The sequence below is a fragment of the Podarcis gaigeae genome (genome assembly GCF_964106915.1).
Source record: "Podarcis gaigeae genome assembly, chromosome: 5".
Lineage (NCBI taxonomy): Eukaryota > Metazoa > Chordata > Lepidosauria > Squamata > Lacertidae > Podarcis > Podarcis gaigeae.
Genome location: NC_139681.1, coordinates 17,766,928 through 17,786,455, shown reverse-complemented (window position 1 = coordinate 17,786,455; position 19,528 = coordinate 17,766,928). Strand labels below are relative to the sequence as shown.

General features: G+C 38.6%; 1 protein-coding gene and 1 long non-coding RNA gene across 2 annotated transcripts in view; both read right to left on the bottom strand.

The window, feature by feature from the left end:
• LRMDA (leucine rich melanocyte differentiation associated) overlaps positions 1-19,528 on the bottom strand; it is a 741,312-nt gene that overhangs the window by 602,172 nt on the left and 119,612 nt on the right.
• LOC310844452 lies at positions 3,347-9,680 on the bottom strand. The gene is made up of 2 exons (XR_014564141.1): positions 6,460-9,680; positions 3,347-6,411 (listed from the first exon to the last, which is right to left on the bottom strand). It is a non-coding gene; the product is annotated as an uncharacterized lncRNA (long non-coding RNA).

The window sequence follows — 19,528 nt, the reverse complement described above, 5'->3', positions numbered from 1 at the left end:
CAGGTTTTCCTGGAGAAAGTGCCAGGGACAAAAAAAGAAACCATTCAGACCTGGAAAGCCTGTTCCTGTGCCTAGAAAGCATAGAGCAAAGGTAAGTGTGGCTGATCTGTTGCTAAGAGATTCCATTCATGTTATGGTGAAGGTACAACGCTATAAATCAGAAGTCAGGAAATTTCAGTCCCAGAAGCCAAATACAGACCTTGAGGGTGCTCTATGAAGCTTACCATTCAACGGTAAGAGTCACACTCATTGTTCCAACCACTTTTGCCCTTGTCCTCCTGCATCTGACCCCTAACTTATCTACCCAGTCTGCTCTCAAAAAAGGATGCATAAAAGTGAGAGTTCTGTTACAGGTAGGATAGGATAGTTGGATAAGATCAAGGAGACAAAGACATAGACCATGGGCTGGATTCAACTACCCAGTTCTGCTAGCAGAAGCCAACACAAGGGCTGCTGCTAGTGCAACAGGGCTCCACCCCTCACTTGCCCCCAATATCTGCTCAGAGAGGTTGAAAGATTCCCCAGAACAGTGTGCAGGGGGAGAAAAGGGGAGATTTATTTATTTATTTATTTATTTATATCCCACCTCTTTCTCCAAGGAACTCAAGATGGCATACATGGTCCCCTCCACTCCTCATTTAATTCCCACAACAACCCTATGAGGTAAGGTAGACTGAGAGGCAGTTACTGGTCCAAGGTTACCAGTGAGCTTCATGGTGGAGTGGGGACTTGAACCCTGGTCTCCCAAGGCTAACAATCCCCTTAGAGCTATGTTGCATTCCACCCTCAGGCATGGGTATAGTTGCATATCAAAGGACAATATTTTACACTATATCAGACTTGAGAAAGAGTATCTTCTAACATGTCAATTGCTGAACACTTCCTTCATAGTCTTCAGTACTTACCTAGGGCACCAAGGATAAGGTTTTTTCTGCGGTGAAACCATAATTGTGGGGGAAATACCCTTGAGAGATGCTTACCAAACTTAATCCCTTACATCTTTCAGAAAGACTGTAAATACCTTCTTATTTCATTAAGATTTTGGATGTACTGGTTCTGCAATTTAACTTGCCTCTTGCTACTATTTTATTATTTGGGATTTTTATTGCAGTTCAATTAGGTATTTTTTGTATTATGTTACTCTAAGCATCTTGGTGCCTGTTTTAGGTAAACATTTATTTAATTTAGTAAGAGTGAACTGATGACTTCAAATCCAAGCAATTTTCATGCAAATAATAAAACCACCAAGCTATATATTCATGTTATATTGAAATAGCAGTTGTTAAAATCAAAATGAGATTATTCTTCACTATATAGATTTTCTGTTTCATGTCTGTATGAGTTATCTTGCTCCTTTTCTTTTATCTGTTATGAATTAAGTATTTTTGCCCCTGTGCTACTAAGGAAGAAAAATAGAAACAGTAATTATCATTAGATCTATATAATAGTTTAAGAGTACTGAAAGAGAGAGAACTTGTTGCCACTATTTCATCTCATTATTGACCATAAAACCATTATACCAAACATGCATATGCAATATGAAATTCAGCAATTTAAAGTAAAAACAAATTAAAGAAATTCACCTCTGATGCATGGATTACAATTAAAAGATGTGTACTGTCAACAATGATTGAATCCTAAATTCACAGATGACACACTACAATTATATCACAACTTTCAGTCTCTAATTAGTGAGCTAATAATCACACCTATTAATAATCCATTGATGCCTTCAGTCTTATTCCCTATGCCATTGCTTTACAGATACTGCCCAGATGAACACAAGCAACAAACATTTATCTGGCAAGCAGTTTCTTTGGAAACACCCACCCACAGTTAAAATAACTACAACCCTTAAATGATGTATTCACAGATGGGGGAATTTGGATTACTACTTAAAAGCAAAGAAGGCTAAAGAAAAAAGTACAAAGAAATTCAGACCACAATAAAACTATCTTCTTCCTTGTCTTTTGATTTTTAGTATAGAGGGGAATTCTGGCACATGATTTCTCAAGGCAGCAAATTAATGCCACTTCTGGATAGGTAAAAACAGGAAAATAATAGCAGCTTATGCACACCCACACACGTCATTAATTAAGATATGTCTGACTGCAAGCAGTGGAGTCACTCTGGTCTACATTTCTTCTCAGGACTGGTGAGTGGTTTTTGAATACTGGTAGCCTCCTCTTGTGTCCCATTGTCGTTGATTATGTATGATTAATGATTTCAAGGAATAAAAGGGAAAGGTCAATTTCTGAGTTCAAGACAGAGCAGCTACACCGGGAGTAATTAAGATACTTGTGTAAGCATGATTAATAAGCACAAACAGGCATACTGTGCTGTAAACAAGACACAACCAGATGGTTTAGGAAGAAATTGGTATTTCCTTAAAAAGAAGGGAAGGCAATTTTTCAAGCCCCAAAAGTTGGCTTCCTCCCCACTCAACCCCCACCCTACCAACATCTTAGAAGCTTATTATCTGCACAGCTTACAAAGAAAGGAATAGTAACCTCCTTAAACATTCATCCATTCCAGTCTCTCTCTTTTAATTTTAAACACAGATAACTAGAGTTTGCATGTAAATGGATTCAACTCATCTTTGTTTAACGTTGCCTTTTATGTCGAGTTCCATGAATTGCTAAGCCTGACAAGGTTCACTGGGAATCTTTTTAATTCCCACCCACAAGCTCTCGCTCGCTGTCATGTGACTGGCAGTATAGAGGGATCAGCCGTGGCATTTATCGAGAAAGCTGGAAGACAGGTGTCAGAACGGTCCAGCAGGCAAACCTAACGAACACTAATCAGCTCTGGTGTTCTTTTACAATCCATATCTAATTCGCAAGTTTCATTCTTTCTGAAAAACAATTACTAGGTTTTGAAGTTCATTGTGCATTTACTCAACTGTCTCTTCACATTAATGTAAAGTGGGAACAAGGAAAAAATAGAGTCAGCAGGGAAGGGACATCAAACGAACTTAGGATAGATGAAGGCTTTATTTTAAAAGTAATATAATTACAGATTTGTGTAATGTTTTACAATACATTTAAATGTGAAGTTGCATCCTTACACACCAGAAAGGTATTAGCTGTTCAGCTCTGGAGCTGAAGCTCTAATACATACAAATGACTAACAGGAAAACAACCAACAAAATCTCTCATTGATGACTTCAAACAAAAAGGTAAGGATTTTTAAGCCATTGCTAAAAGAAACTGTCTTTGAAGAATCTTCAAACACTAAGCCAATACAGCAATCACACCTTAAATTACAACTATTTTCTACGTATAAATATCACATAACTTGTGTTACAGTCAACATTGTTGTGAAGTAATTCTCTTTCATTTACATATTTTTCTATGTAATAATATTTTTCTAAACTCTGTATTTGTCACACCGAGAAATCCTCTTACAGTTGGGAGTATATAATCTGGTAAAGCTTCACCTAATCTTTGCAGGCTATAGCGTTACTGACTCATATTAGAAAATTTGCTTTTGTACTGTATAATATTATGAGGCATCTTAAACTCAGGCACATTTTCAGATAAAATATGGATTTGCTTTAGATGTTATTTTCACACTTTTGCTACAAAATACATTCCGTAGGCTTTGTAGGCCCCATACCTTCTCTTCCTTTGTCAACATTAACCTTGCTCCCCGATAGTGAACTTCCTTCTAAAGTGATTATTTTATTGGAAGAAGCATATACCACTACTCCATGCACCTGCCATTCTCCTTTTCTTTTAAAACAACAAGGACAGGAAACATGTGGCCCTCCAGATGTATTTGGACATTGGACTACAACTCCCATCATTCCTGATCATTGGACATACCAGCTGGGCTTTATGGGAGTTGAAGACCAACAACATCTGGAAAGCTACAGCTTTCCCTGCTTTAAAAGAAAAACCATAGCTCAAATGCTCTAAACAAACTCAGTAGCCTGTCCAGAACAGCACTTAGCAGAGGGCTGGAAATAGCAGTAGAGAGGCCTTTCCCCACCTCAGTGCTGCTTCATCTGTTCCCTAATATTTAGTCCCTGAGCCATGTCAGCAAAACTCTTGGCCTGTTTCTTTTCAGACTGCCCCCTTTCTGTCCAATGGCTCCTGTTTCCATGATCTCAAAAGCAAGGAAGCAAGCATGTACTTCACCAAATCCGTATCGAGCATCTGATAAGAGGGGAAAAGAAGCTCCCTGTAAGTTGTACCACTTAAAAACTATTTTCAGAGGCTAAATAATGTGGTAGGTATTCTTTTATCACTAATTTATTTCCTTCAGCCTGACTAAAATCTTTTCTTTCAGTTTGAACACTGAAGTCAGGTTTTTCCTAGCCACAGGATCTAACCTCATCCGGTGAACTAACAATTTGCTCAGGCTACAGGTTCTTGAGGAGAGAACACTAGCTGCCTATAATCAAAGTTCAGAGTGCTAAAAGTGTCTGTCCATCTCTCATCACTACAGATACTGCAAGTCACTGTTTCTCATACAGATCTATGTGCTTTATAAAAAGGTGGGGGCTACCGAGAAATTGGAGGGCTACCCAAGAATAAACAATATGCAAAACACCTCCCCGCCTTTTCCTTCTTGAAAGGAAGGTGGGGATACATGGCCTGGGTTTGTCACAGGTGAATAATGCAGAACACCGGTTTCTGGTAATATCATTGGGTGGGAAGTAGGTGGCACACCTGCCACAATCAGTTGATTTTGTATACAATCACAGTATAGATTAAAACACCAAATTTGTTATGCTTTCTTACTGTGAAATGCTTATTAAATACTTTGTGCAGCTTTTGGAAGTCAAATACTGTCAACTGCTATCGGGATCTGCACAGTCTGTAGTAGGAAGAAATAAAAATTTGTTAAATTTAATTAGGTTGGGCATAATTTATATGCCTTTCTGCAGTCTTACTAATTTAACTCTTGGTCTCTTCAAAAATGTTTTTTTAATATAAATTTTAGACATTATCCTACAGGTCAGCATTAACTGAGACACTAATGGAATGTTCTTCATAAGTTTTGATGTTTTTAATATTCCAGTCAACAACATCATATGCAAGCTCATAATAGCATCCCAGTCAAGCACATGGTAATAGCATTTATAGCAATTTCAGAAGAAATCTCTATATTTCAGTTTTTAAATTATGTGTTTAGTTACTTTGTCCAGACTGAGCACGTGTGGTCTTACGTGTTCATCTTCAAATGACCCAGTTCTTCCTCAGCTACGTAGAGTCATAGAATCATAGAACTATAGGGTTGGATGAGGGTCATCTAGTAACAAGTCTGTGAACTTTATACCTGGTTTCCAGAGCTTTGGAATTTTCACATGCTGCGAACCCATTTTTCAAACAGACACATTTTGGCAGATCATATATCTTGGTGCAATTGCAGCCTAGTAGATAAAGCATAGACCCATGTGCTGGCGAACCCCACTACCATCCCCAGTATATGGTGGGTATAATTTGACATGATCCAAATCATAGTCTGGGCTGCACACTTACAGTTCTTTTATTCATTTATACATGCCTTGAACATTATTGGCATGGCAGGGCCACAACAGGGTAAGTTTTATATAAAGTATATGATTACACCCAAAATCAAGTGATCGCTGCAGATCCAGAATTAACAGGGAAGTAGCATGTATATGTGGAATTGCATTCCAAATGTACTTGAAACTACATACAAAAACTGGGCATATTAATACAAATCCTCTAATTGCCAACGATATGAAAATAATGGCAACCAAAACTCAGTTACTATTGTGTAGCTTTGATCTCTGCAGCCACATTAATGTCCAAGGAACAAAAGTAAAATGAAAAGTCAAAATATTGTTTGTAATTGGCTGGTTATACTGAAAGTGTTATCTGGCTTGGTTTATGCTGACCACCATCTTCAAAAGCTAATTTGCTTCCATTTACAAAACTAGTTAAATGTATATTTCCTGATGATCAGGGATTGATATAGATATCTGTGATCTAAAAACCCCCCCAAACCTCACATTGATAGCTTAGAAGTGGCCAGCAACTTCTAAAGAACAAAGTGTATGATTATATTAGGTATGTTTATGTGTTGTATATTATTTTTATTTATCTATCCTGCTTTTCTGTCCTTAAAAAGCTCAAGATGCCTCACAAAGCATAAGAGCACCCAAAAAACAAGATGAGTATGTTTGCAGAGACATACTGTAGATTTAGAGGCTTGGGATAATTTTATTTACTATTTTAGCATAGTGATGTCAATCACCGCATCAAATTGCCAGCCAAAGCTTGTTTTAATGTTCAAAATTTTGATAGATGAACAAAGTGATGCTATAAGAAAGAAACTAACCATAAAACTGTATCTGCATAAGTCAAATTTTAAAAAACTGAAAACACAGCCTATGCAATACTTGTTACTACGGATTTGAAATGATACCACAAGAGACTGAAGTCTATACAAACTTTCTTAAAATTGCTCAAGTCTTGGTACAACTGATCTGAAAATAGCTTCTGTTCTCTGCTCGTCTCTAAATTCGCTTCCTGCCACGCACCAGCAAAACATTCTGATTCCTACAATCACTGCAATATAAGTATCTGAAGAAGTGTACATGCACATGAAAGCTCATACCAATAACAAACTTAGTTAGTGTCTAAGGTGCTACTGGACAGAAAAAGTTTTATGCAATACAAGTATCACTCTTTATCACTGCAATATAAGAACACTCTTACTTGCCATAAAATTGCACACAGTAGTGAAGGAAGTACATCCAAAATTAGTGCAGGTCTGCGTTTGAGTCAGGACCCTCAACCCACGGATCTTGCAATTCACTGTGGTGGACTCAGATGAGATTCGGGCTACTTCCTCAGGGAGAGCATCTCCAATACCTTATTCACAGCACTTCCAGCTAGAGGTCACAATCCTACCACCATCCTCTGACACGGAAGATATCGCCCCCTGTGGTACCTGTCTCCTCAGTCTCACAGAAGCCAAAGGCCAAAAAATAAGGCAAGGGTCCTTTACCCAACCAGCTAACTTCTCCAGGGAGGCAAAGCCTGACTAGCCTACATAAGGCTTCAATTAGTTCTAGCTGTCTTCAGAGACATCATCTCTCTTAGAATTGCTTTAGCAGAGGACCCTTGGAACTGTCCGAGGTCCTGTATGCTCTCTGCTGGACTTGGATTGGAGTTGGGACTTGGGACTTGGGACTGCATACTGCCTGCTTCCTCTGTGAATTAATAGAGCTGGATAGTTTGAGGTGTGTGTGTGTGTGTGAAAATATAGTAACAGTGTGGAGTATCTGTAAAGACAGATTTCAGCAGCATGCTAAACACTAGCCTGTAATACTGGACTAAATGTCTTTCAAGTGCCGTTTTATTTTTTCCTCAGATAAATACATTCTGTTGACAAAATCGATGGTAATTTTGAAAGACTGAAAAGCAAATATCAGGTCACTTCTGTCTACTTTGTCTATCTAAGCCAGGCCCAAACTGGCAGCTTCTATAGTTCAGGCTAATTGTGAGTGACTTTAGACATCAGGACAATGCTGTTCCATGCATCAACAAAACTGAGAACTGTCAAGTAGACTACAAACAATGACAGTCACCCAGCAGCCAGTAGGGTTAACATTCTCATTGTTTCCCACCTCCTTAGGAGGCTCTGACAGCATAGGAAATATTTCATAAACAACAATAAAAAGTGCAGATTTGCTCCATATGGTCAGCTATCCAGGCATCGAAATACTGTATCTGCATACAGCAAATAGATCTCTTTCACTAAAATGCCAAACTGAGATCTTTAAAATGAGGGACATTTCTCACAAGATATATGAACAAGGCATTTTGGTCCTTGGTCCACATACCTAGGTAAAACATACAAGTAGCTGGCCAGTTATAAAAAAGATAATGCTTCTTACCCCACCAGCTTTCCCCTTTAGAATACACTGCAGTAGGGAACCTTTCCTGCCATCCTCACTGTATGGGAAAAGCTATGCCTGAAACCTGTATGTGGACTTTAAACTTAACACAGGATGCATATATTTTGACCTCTGTTTCTGCTCCAAAGTACAAAATACCTCATGAGAAGAGGCCCTTAGTGACACAGAAATGTTTTGAAGAGGCACTTCAGACATGTCAAAACTCTTAATGAATCCTGGAAGTAAAAGGAAAGTCTGTTTGCTTCTTATATTGATTTAACCAGGATTCCGACTGTCATAGTGCTTTTAGTTTTAACAGAAAATGTACAAAGTTAGAGCTGCTTGTTTTGACAACTACAAAAAGATTTCAGTTATGTGTTACCTGCTGAAGTATCTAGATCTTCCACAGTGAAAACCTGTTCATGTAAGTTCTTAATATTTCCATCTTTATAAGTGCATACAAGAAAAGTCTAGGCAGTCAAATTCTGACGCTCACCTGACAAAGTATTTTGCCGTTTTAAACCTAGATTCCAGAATATGATGCAAAAGTTAATTTGCAAAGTATTATATAATAAGTATAATTGAGAAACCCTGAACACAGATATCATACCAAATTTAGATGGTGCAATCCAATATTTAAGCAATTTACAAGTTGAGAGGACAACATTGGCCTAGGCCTTGAGAGGGGAAATCTTTCACATGAGAAAAGGAGAGACATTTTTATTTAATATCAAGAAAAGAGAATGCTCAGAAAGCATAATGTATAGTTCTACTGCTGAAACTGATCAGGTTTGAACCTTTAAGCTTTCTATTTGGGAAATGTTCAACCATATGTAATCTGTGATGAACTTCTTGAAGGAAGTCTGGGATATAAGTAAATTAATGTACGACAACAATAAATAAAGACCAGGATCGTATTAAGATTACGAAGAGCAAGTTTTACAGATTCCCAGTCCCAATAACTTTTATCCTTAGACAATATAAAAACTCTGTTGGATGAGACAAAAAGTTCATCTAGTCAAGCACTGTTTGCCAGCCTAGAGGTGGGATGTAGTCATAGATAAACCTATTCATGAATTTGCCTAAATTGCTTTTACAGTCACTTGATCTAACAGCCCTAATCAACTTCTTGTGGCAGGGTATTCCATAAATCAAAGACTCACTGTGTGAATAAGTACTTCCTTTTGTCTGCCCTGAATCTCCTGCCAAACAGTTCTCTCTTAGATGATCCCAAGTTCTGTACTGAGAGAGGGACAAAAATATCCCTCTTTCATCAGTACAGTACATGCATGTATTTTATACAGCTTGGTCACATCTCCACCAACAATTTTCCAATCTAAAAAGTCTGAAATACTAAAGAGCACCTTTGTTCATAGGAAAGGTGTGCAAGCCTCCTGGTTATTTTAGTTGTCCTTTAGTTGTCCTCACAATATCCTCTTTAAGAAAAATCAGAACAAACAGAAATGTACACAGATTTGTATATGAGCATTAGAACAAAGGCAGTTTTGTTTTCTATTCTTTTCCTAATAACCCCTAAGTCCTTGTCTTGGAACACTATAAGTGGAACACTTATAGGGAGTCTTATCTTTCAGGCTAACCACCTTTTGACCCACTAGCTCAGTAAAAGAAAAGAAAAAGTAGGGCTCTAAGTGGTCCTGTCACCTACTTTTCTGATCCCTTGGTGGGGAAAAGCAAGAAAGAGCACATTTTTAATATCTACCCCCAAAAGCTAGCCATTCATTTCTGTAAGAAAACACCCTCTTCAAAATGGAACCAGCCACAGAAAAGCTTCCTCTTCAGCCTAGTTCAGTGTTTCCCAACCTTGTGCCTCCAGATGTTTTTGGCCTACAACTCCCATCATCCCTAGCTAGCAAGACCAGTGGTCAGGGATGATGGGAGTTGTAGGCCAAAAACATCTGGAGGCACAAGGTTGGGAAACACTGGCCTAGTTCACAGGTGGGGAGGTAAGTTTGTGTTTGGGCTGTGCCACTTCAGATGAGACATGGGAGCTTACTGTATATGACTAAATGCTCCTCCATGTCTGAAACTGAAACACTATCCAGACCAGATGGAGAGCTTGATGGTGGAAGTTTTACTGGAGAATAGTGCCTAGCCTTTTCTGGATAGAGTGGTATCTCCCGTAAAGTTCATGTGAGCAATCTGTGGCCCTTGACCATTCTCAAAGCATCCAGTTCAGCGAAGTGCTAAATCTCAGAGGCAGCTGTGTTCTAATCTACACATGAGTCCAGGAGGTGTAGATCTGGTCAGTTTGTACTATAATTTGCAAAGACTGAATTTCTCAAGCATCCCTAATTTATAGTACACTTCTTCTTATAATGTAGCATAGTAGGCTGCTGTTGTTTTGTTTTTTGTTTTGTTTTTTGTTTTTGAGGGAGGTGGGACACCAAATGCCAGGCTGGGCACAAAGAGCTACTTATGTAGTTCTCTAACCATAGGGATTGTAAAATAGGCTTCTAGCTTCTCCTGATAATATCAGGAGATTGTATTTTTGGTAGTTACTTTGCTCCCTAAAGAAAGTTGCCAGCAGTTAAGTGGTGCTTGAAATTAACATATATAAAGTTTACAGTGGCAATGTATTTCCAGCACAGTGCAATTCTGGAACTAATAAAAAAGGATAAACAGAAAATAGCATCAAGCAAATGAAATTTACAGTTCCAGACTTATGTTTCATAATGCTCATTTAAATCTAACTGACAAATCCTAGAATAGGAACTCAGTTAAAAGATCTTTTTCCCATGCATAAATATAAACAAAAATGATGGTTTCACCACTTGTAAATATTTATGACACTTTATTAAATCCAAGTTTAAAAATCTCAAAGTGCACTGAGAATCTAAAATTTTAATCCCTCTTCACTTAATCGGATGCTCTGCAGCAAACTTAATCATCACATGTGTGGAAAGTGCATTTCTCTGTAAGGTACTCCTATCTGTTAAGGCTGCACTTCCAAAAACATAGATTTGAAAATGAAGTATTTACTATTATTCGTAGATTCTGTCAGCCCAGCATGGTAATTAGCACTTAAACAAATAAGGGCATCTAACAAGGATTGTAAGTCCAGTTGCGGATTTTTGCATGTAATACCCCAGCCATTGCTTGAAACAGATCCTTACGGTAATTTACACCTTATTCCAGAAATAAAGGGGATTTTACCTGCAGTAGTTAAAAGCTCATCTCACAAAATTCTAAAATAGGACCCGGTTCTCTCAAAATCAGATAAGCCCATGCCTTGACAGTGCCACTCCTGACTGCTCCATTATTCAAAAAAAAAGTTACATAGGCAAAATATTACCATCCACACATAAGACACAATACGGCCAATATTTGTGCTCACCACCAACTCTACTTCCTGCACTCAATCAAAAGCCATGGAAGCTGCATCGGAGGTTCAACTTCTAAAAAACATTCACAAGCTGGAACACTCATTTCTAGGTTTGCGGTGTTCGGGAGACAATTTGTTCAGGAGCCAAACTGTTTGACTACCAAGGTACCACTGTACATGGTAAAAGACCAGTAGCCATGTTGAAATAGAAATTAAAGTTCCTCTCCTTCAAGAAATGTCCCCTCCTTTATTGAACTCCACTTCTCCACTTTAACTTCTGAAGAACCAATAGTGTATCACACCACATGGTACAGTATTAATTTCCACATCAAATAGAATCCATGTAGTTTTATTCTTTATTCTAGTAGCCCCCATAGCTTTTGAGAACCTTAATATCACTGCAATCTTTCACGTACAGTCCTGCCAACAAGCATCTTCCTGAAGATTTTTTAAAAAGTATTTGTTTAAAAAATTCGAAATAAGATCCAGACTGGTTTTTCTTTCTGTTTTCAAACAATAATATTCTCAACGGGCAAAGAAAAGCAGAAAAATCTTTCAAGTGATCTGTAAGGTAAAAGCCAGACTTTATTCAAAGTAAATGCATGTATCCTAGCTCCAAGCAAGTTTTGCTTGTCCATTTGACTGCACTGATGTGGCTCATCAAGTAAAAAAGACAAAGCACAGATACTCTCCTTGAAATAGACCAATTTAAAATTTAATATTCATACTGTATATCAAAATGCAGTGACTCTGTTTTCCTAAAAATTATGAAATCAAGTATTTTAATATCACATAGAAGCAGCTTAAGTCACCCTAGTAGACTGCATCTCCAGAGCTGAAGTTGAGCACAACAGGACAGGTAGCGCCATTATTATTCAGAAAACATATCCTAATAGAACCTGTAATAAATAGGCATCATTACTTACCTGGGAGTAAGTCCCAATTATCTCAGTTACATTTTCTTTTGAGTCAACATCTACAGGATTGCAGTATTAGGATGTTGCTGAATTATCTGCTCATTGAGTTTAAAGTGCAAGGGAGGGAGTGCTAAGGGGTTAGGCTCTTCTTTCCCTTTCTCAATATTGCAGTGCCTTCGTTGAAGGATTATGAGGTTGGAAGAGGTCCCTCCCAACACATGGCTTCTCCACATCTTTTTATACATCTCAAGATGAGAGGGAAACAGCTTCATTGAGAAGTGGATGAATAGGAAAGTAAAGAAAGGGCTCTCTCCTCCAACTTTCCTAATCACCAGCAATCCAACCAAGTAGTGGTTCCACAGTGACTTGGTACACCAGACATTCTAGTGTGCATTAGAAGGAGTTCCATGAGACCTAAGCAAGAAGAATTTCTAATAAGAGGCTCCAAAGCTGGGAAAGTATTCTGCATCACCATGGATTCATTTGAAATATTGTGGTTTAAATGCAACACTTACACTGTTTAAATTAGCCAGTTGTTTGTGGTCTTTGAAATTCAGTCTTCCCATGGAACCCAACACATTCTGAGCCCAGGTTGAAAATTTCTATATTAAAGCAACTGAGTTAATAGAATTATAACACCAGGGGCTTCTGTTCTTTGAGGGGTGGCAAGCCTAGGTCAGGCAGTCTGCTTCAATGCAAAAACAACAGAATCCACCTGTGACATCCGAACAGACCTGGCAAAGAATCAGATAGGTACAGAAGGCAGGGGAGTCAGCAATCCAGAAACAGATTCTGGACATGGGACATGCAGGGGGAAGAAGAAGAAGAAGAAGAGTTTGGATTTGATATCCCGCCTTTCACTCCCCTTCAGGAGTCTCAAAGCGGCTAACAATCTCCTTTCCCTTCCTCCCCCACAACAAACACTCTGTGAGGTGAGTGGGGCTGAGAGACTTCAAAGAAGTGTGACTGGCCCAAGGTCACCCAGCAGCTGCATGTGGAGGAGCGGAGACACGAACCCAGTTCACCAGATTACGTGACTACCGCTCTTAACCACTACACCACACTGGCTCTCAGTGGACCATCAAGTGAGGATTTAACTGATACCTCACAACCTGCTATTCTAGCAAGCTGTTGTGGATTTCTTCAGAACTTGTAATGTATAAAATAATTATAGTTATTATAGTATATAGCTCTTAAAGCAGAAGTGATGGGTGGTGATCTCTAGATTTTCCTACCATAGCAATTCAAACAAACAAATAAACCCATGCATGGTTCAGATATTCCTGCCTGTATCTCAAAAATGAAGCACAAATTTGTAACACGCAATACTGGGTTAGATGGACTAATAGCCCAACTCAATATTAAAGGAGTTTCATGTGTTCATAAGCCCAGGCTAATTCTCTGTACAACAGCCTACAGCTTGGCAGAATTTGCATTTCTCCCAAAGCTTCCAATCGGTTCCTTACGCCCTACCTTAAAGGTGCAACACAAATTGCTTCATATAATTGCCTTAATCACCAAGAGTCAACAGCTTTACAATACAAGCTTTAAAATGAAGAGTCATGAACTCTGCCATTTGAGCAAGGTAGCCCACCAAGTTGCTTTTGTTTTGCACAGGTGTAACAATGAAAGGATAAGGGAATGGATAAGGAGGGTCACTTCATTTATTCACTTAATCTGCCTTGCTGTTGCTGGCCAAGTTTGCTCTTGGAACAGTGAAAAAGGCCAATTAATTTATCAATCTGCACTCTTTTCTGCCATAACATATTTTCCTCTTGCCAACAAAAAATGTGTCCATTATCAGCCAGGTCCCTGTCCTCCGAAGGCGGCTTGTGCAGCTGTATAATTACACTTCTTCCTTTGACAACTTGCATGATTGTTTTCCTAACAGTATATTACTTCGTTAGTATTTTCCAATATACGTTATTTTTAAACTGTCACTTTTGCCCAACTCATCCCAATTCGCACTCGTCTGTTTATCATAACAATCATTAATAACTGTCACTCCACGCCATCAATTTAACGAACTCACTCCCTCATTAGCATGTTCTAGCATTTGTTCCGTAGAAAGCCTGATTATTTTCTACAACAGGCCAAGCCAATTACTTTAGTGAAATGGAATCACATTAATCAAAACTTAACAAGGTGGCAAATTTAAAGATATCTGATTGCAAAAGACAGCATAACTAATATGTCAATGTCAGAGGTACTATGTAGGTATGCAGCAGCTGTACTGAATGTATCTTTTCATGGAGAAGGCCCTATGAATTTTGACACTTCATATGATCTGACAACTACCAAAGTGATATCAGAAGGCTAAAGGCTGGGTTGAGCTGCTCCTGGTGACTTCTGTGGATTCTGGCAAGGGCAGCACAGATGGGGGAGGCGCGAAGAAAGCAAAAGCAAAACGGTGACCATCCGTGTCTATAGTGCCTGCCAGACGGCAGTTCATCATGTCCCCCTATGCCAAGACATTTTCTTTTACACTTTAGAGCGATGATGCTCATCAATCACAACTTGACAAATGCACCAGAACCAGCTGCAAAACATGCATAGCCCAGCAGTCTGAAATACGCTGACGCAACTCACTGAAATCTAATATTTTTTCATTCAAGTCTATTCTGCATGGGCAAGACAGAGGGGACAATCTTTACACACACACACCCCTTTAGAAACAAACAATCAGGTTTAGCCTTCCGATATATATATAAACATTTTAAATAATAGTTGCATCTTTGTTATTTAAGCCTCCTTCTTTATTTCTAGAGCAAACGAGGCCTAATTTTAGAAATAAAAAATACGAATATTCCTTGTTACTTTGAATGGTATGGCAGTATTGAAAATAGCCAATTTCTCTTCATCCCATAACACACAAAAACAATGATTCATATTAAAAAGAAAAAATAATGGAAAGATTGATACATGTTAAAAGCGAATATAGCATCAAAAAGGATTACAGGTTTTGCTGTATAATGTTATTAGGCTTGGTTATATCATATACAGTTCATGAGATTGCACTATGATTCATTTTTACAACTTAAACAGCTATTTGGTTGGGTTGCCAGGTTGAACGTGATAAATGTGTATGATAAAACAGAACAAAGAAAGGCCATTGCTTGTAAACCTACCACATTAGTCAGTGTGTTAACCCATCCTGTACCAGCTTCACATTCTAAAGCCTCATCATGTTTGCTCTGTTCATTATGACATACCACATTAAAGTCTTCTATTTCAATTAACGCAAAAAAGTTGAGCATAGTACATTTTCAATAACACATACCAAATGGGTGGAGAATCTGTGACCCTCTCAAAGTTGTTATTTCTCCACTCCCAGCAGCCCAGACAGCATAGCCAATAGTTGGAGAGTTGAACAACATCTGGGAAACCACAGCTTCCTTACACCTGCTTTGGGATTTAAGTATAGGAAGTTTACCTTGATACTTTATAACCAACGTTATAGCTACTTACATTGAAAACAAATTGAAGAGCTTTTTTAAATTTTATTTTGCAACCAGTCCTGTACCTAGAAATGTAAATAAACTGAAAATGTAAATAAATAAATTCAAACATGAAGCATTCAAATCAGGCCTAAGTGTGTTATTGGGGGCGCGAGATGTATTTTCATGACATTAGGCTGAAATTTCACAAATGCAGCACAGTGTTGGGTGAACTCTCAAAAGAATAGACAAGAAGCCAGGCAATAAATGCCACCAGGCACGTATATTATTATAACCATAAGATATTCTCTCGTGTCATTCATTAAGATAACATAAGTGTAATGGTTATATGGGGTTGCTCGTGCGTAAGTTGCCGCTACTCCTGGCTAGGTAGCCTGGTTAAACCTTTCCTGGCTGGACAGCCCTTCACTTTGTGGCTGTTCAGTCGCTAGAAGAATCCATCAGTGGGCGTTTCTTGAACTTCTTCCAGCAAAGAAGTTCTTTGATGCCACGTCTACACCTACTTTCCCTGCGTGGAAGTCTTCTGCGCAGGGTGGGTGTGGGTAGCGGAGGACCTGTGCTCTCCCCGCTGGTCTCCAGCGAAGAGTCCTGGAGCCCTCTCTCCTATTCCCCCATCCGCCCCCCTTTACCCTGGTGTTACGCTGATTTCCTTCCCCAGCCACTGAGTCCCCTCTCTCCCTGCTTGGCCCTTCTCCGGCATCGCTTGGGAGCCCTGCCTCCACTTCTGGCTCCGATGTCAGTTCCCTGACAATAAGGGACTCTGAAAAGCCCATTAACAATTCCTGACAATTCTAAGGAAATCCTAATGTCTTGCAAACATTGCAGGTTATTAGAGACAACTTCACTATTTGTTACTAACAACTATATCAAGCATATTGGTACAACCAAGAGTAAGAAAAACCTAATCATCCACTCTGATGTTGGTGTTCACTTTTGCAAAAATCATGCACCCTTCTCAATTCTTCTCCCCTCACCCTGGGACTCCTCTCAAAAGTTTAGTGTGTGTTCATTTGAAAATTGTGTGTTTACCCAGAAATTATTTTTTGACATAATAAATTTCATTTATTCCTTATGTATGTAAGAATTGTTACCCTATCTTTCGCATGCCTGCATGATATCATTTCATATATTTTTTTTGCCCATGTGTTTTTGTTAATTACATGTCAGTGACAAACTCCACCATGATGTCATGACATTTCCACACTAGAGCATTATGGGCTGCATAATGTCAAATAACATTTACAAATGTTACTGCCAGGAATATAGATTTTATCAGGTAGCTACTGCTGTATATCACTGGCATCATCTATACACAACCAATTGCAGGAAAATGGGAGCTGAAGCACCTCAACCTGTGGCCTGAGAAAGGGAGTAAAATACATCTGTCTAGAGAAAACTCTTGGAAAACATTCATATCAAGATATGTGCATGCAATGCTAATGAAGAACTTGAAGCACAATGGGAATCAAAGTGTGAAAAAGAAAAGAAAAGCACCAATCATATAAACCAAAAGCAGCCATTTTCAACACAAAACCCATTTTTTCCTTCAAAACTTGGAAATTTGACAAAAACAACCCCAACCACTTCCAAAGAAACGGAACATTTTCATTGAAAATCATTAATCATGAAAATTTGGCACAGTGTTAAATGAACACATACACACAATGCCATGCACACACAGGTTTATAATGTGTAATGAGTGTTATGTGTAATGTGAACATTGCCGAGATATGTGATTCTGGCAGTAGAGTGCCCAAAATGACTCATTCTAAATGGAGTAATGTAAAAAAAGAAGGGACAGCTCAGAACTGTTGAATGGGGTGCAAAGGCCAAGAGAAGTCAGAATCCACAAGTTGACCCAAAACAGTCAACAATACAAACATCAGCATTAGACCAAGAACACAAATGCAGGGCATAACCTTAAAAACCTTAACTGCAACAAGACATGGCCAGAGAGTCCACAGAAGAGAGGTATCAGGCCATTTGGGAGTTAGAAAATGTCATTTGGGAGTAAGAACAGAAAACACTTCAGTGACTAATTTGGGTCTGCATTATATATCTTCAGGGTCTATGTTTCAGTGGCACAAAAACTTGTGCAAAAAAGGCCAAGTAAATCCTGAACATTTCACCATCTCCCCAAACACTGCAGAAGTTCTTGCCACACATGTCCTGATTAAATGAAGAGACTGACAAAACCATGAGAGCTATAGTTGTGGCTGTTACAATTGTGCATCTGCTCATGTTTTGTGCATATTTTTATTTCAGTACAGTACTTTGATTTGAGCAAAAGATCCCTCATGAAAGAAGTGGAAGGAGGCAAGCAGAAACCAAATACAGTGGTACCTCGCAAGACGAAATTAATTTGTTCTGCAAGTTTCTTTGTCTTGCGGATTTTTCGTCTTGCGAAGCACGGATGCACCCTGGTATTAACGGTTTTAAGAAAAAGGAAACAAACTCACAAGACATTTCATCTTGCGAAGCAAGCCCATAGGGAAAATCGTCTTGCGATGCAACTCAAAAAACGAAAAACTCTTTTGTCTTGCGAGTTTTTCGTCTTCCGAGGCATTCGTCTTGCGAGGTAGCAATGTACGGTGGGTTTAGACAGAGTTGGACAACATTTATTGGTTCTTGGTGTAACAATGCACACTCCTCATGAGATCCAAAATATTACAAATGATATAATGTAATTTTAAAATACAGTATGATTGTCATATTTTTAACTTTTCTATTTAGATCACTTATTTAGATATTTTTCCATTTAAATATGGTATGCTTTATAAAACTGGGGGTGGGGGGGATGAAAAATCCTCATCGTGTTTTGGACTGGTAATTCTCATGGATAGGTAGGAATGTTATGCATATCACAGAAGTTATGCATATGTAAAGGGAAATTTAATCACATGTTTTTGAGGGGCGGGGGGGGGGGAGCTAAGGTATTCGCGATTAATATTTTTCAGGTGTTTTCTGTTGTCAAATACTAGTGTATCATCCTATCAGCAGTGTATTAAAAGACCCACAGTGTACAAGTAGTAGCTTTCTTGTTTTATTCCTAGGGAAAATGGCAACATACATATTAAGTCACTATGAGCATTAAAGGCAATTAAGCTAAACTGATCTGAACGAGTCTGATCTCTTTAAGATACAGCATGTGAAAGCTTTATCTTCTTGCCTTTTCCCCTCTTTGTGCAGTGTACAGTGCTCAAGATTAATCCCAGGGGATTTTTTTATTTTTTATTTATTTATTTTTTTGTTTTATTTCCTATTCTACCTATCTTTCATCTTCACCCCTAGACTAAGCAGATGGATGTGAATTCAAAGTTTTCTGATCTTTAGCACAAGTTATGGAGGGTTATCTTTGACTGTATATCTTTCTGCTGGCAGCGCTCCCTTGGTGATGAAGGATTAACCACCACAGCTGTCTCTTCCCAGAATGATGCAGTGCAGTTCTCCTCGACACGACAGCATCACTTAATCTTAATGTCCACTCTTCCAGTGCAGCCACGCAGGACAAAGCCAATCAACATCAGATGCCACCAAGATGGACCTACTGCTTGGCCCTGGAGTCTTTCACCCTCACACACCTATTAATCAACATCATCCAGCCCAATCCCAGAGTTTGGTTCTCGGAAACTACACTTAAAACTAAGCAAGGGTGTATGTTTTCGGTCAGAGGTGCTTTTTTTTAAGGGACTATGCATATGAACTGAACTGGCCAAATGTTTAATCCAAGAAATAATTACTTTTCTCCCAAGAAGTTTATCTGTATAGGCTTTGGTCTGCTATTTTTTACTTTTTCTAAAAAAAATATACCCAGTAATTTTGTGCATGCATAATCCGACAGTTGTGACACAGGCACATATTTAGTATTTATGACCTCATGGCTTGAAATACTTGAAGAGGGATAATAACTGTCTCAAATTGTGAAGTTTTT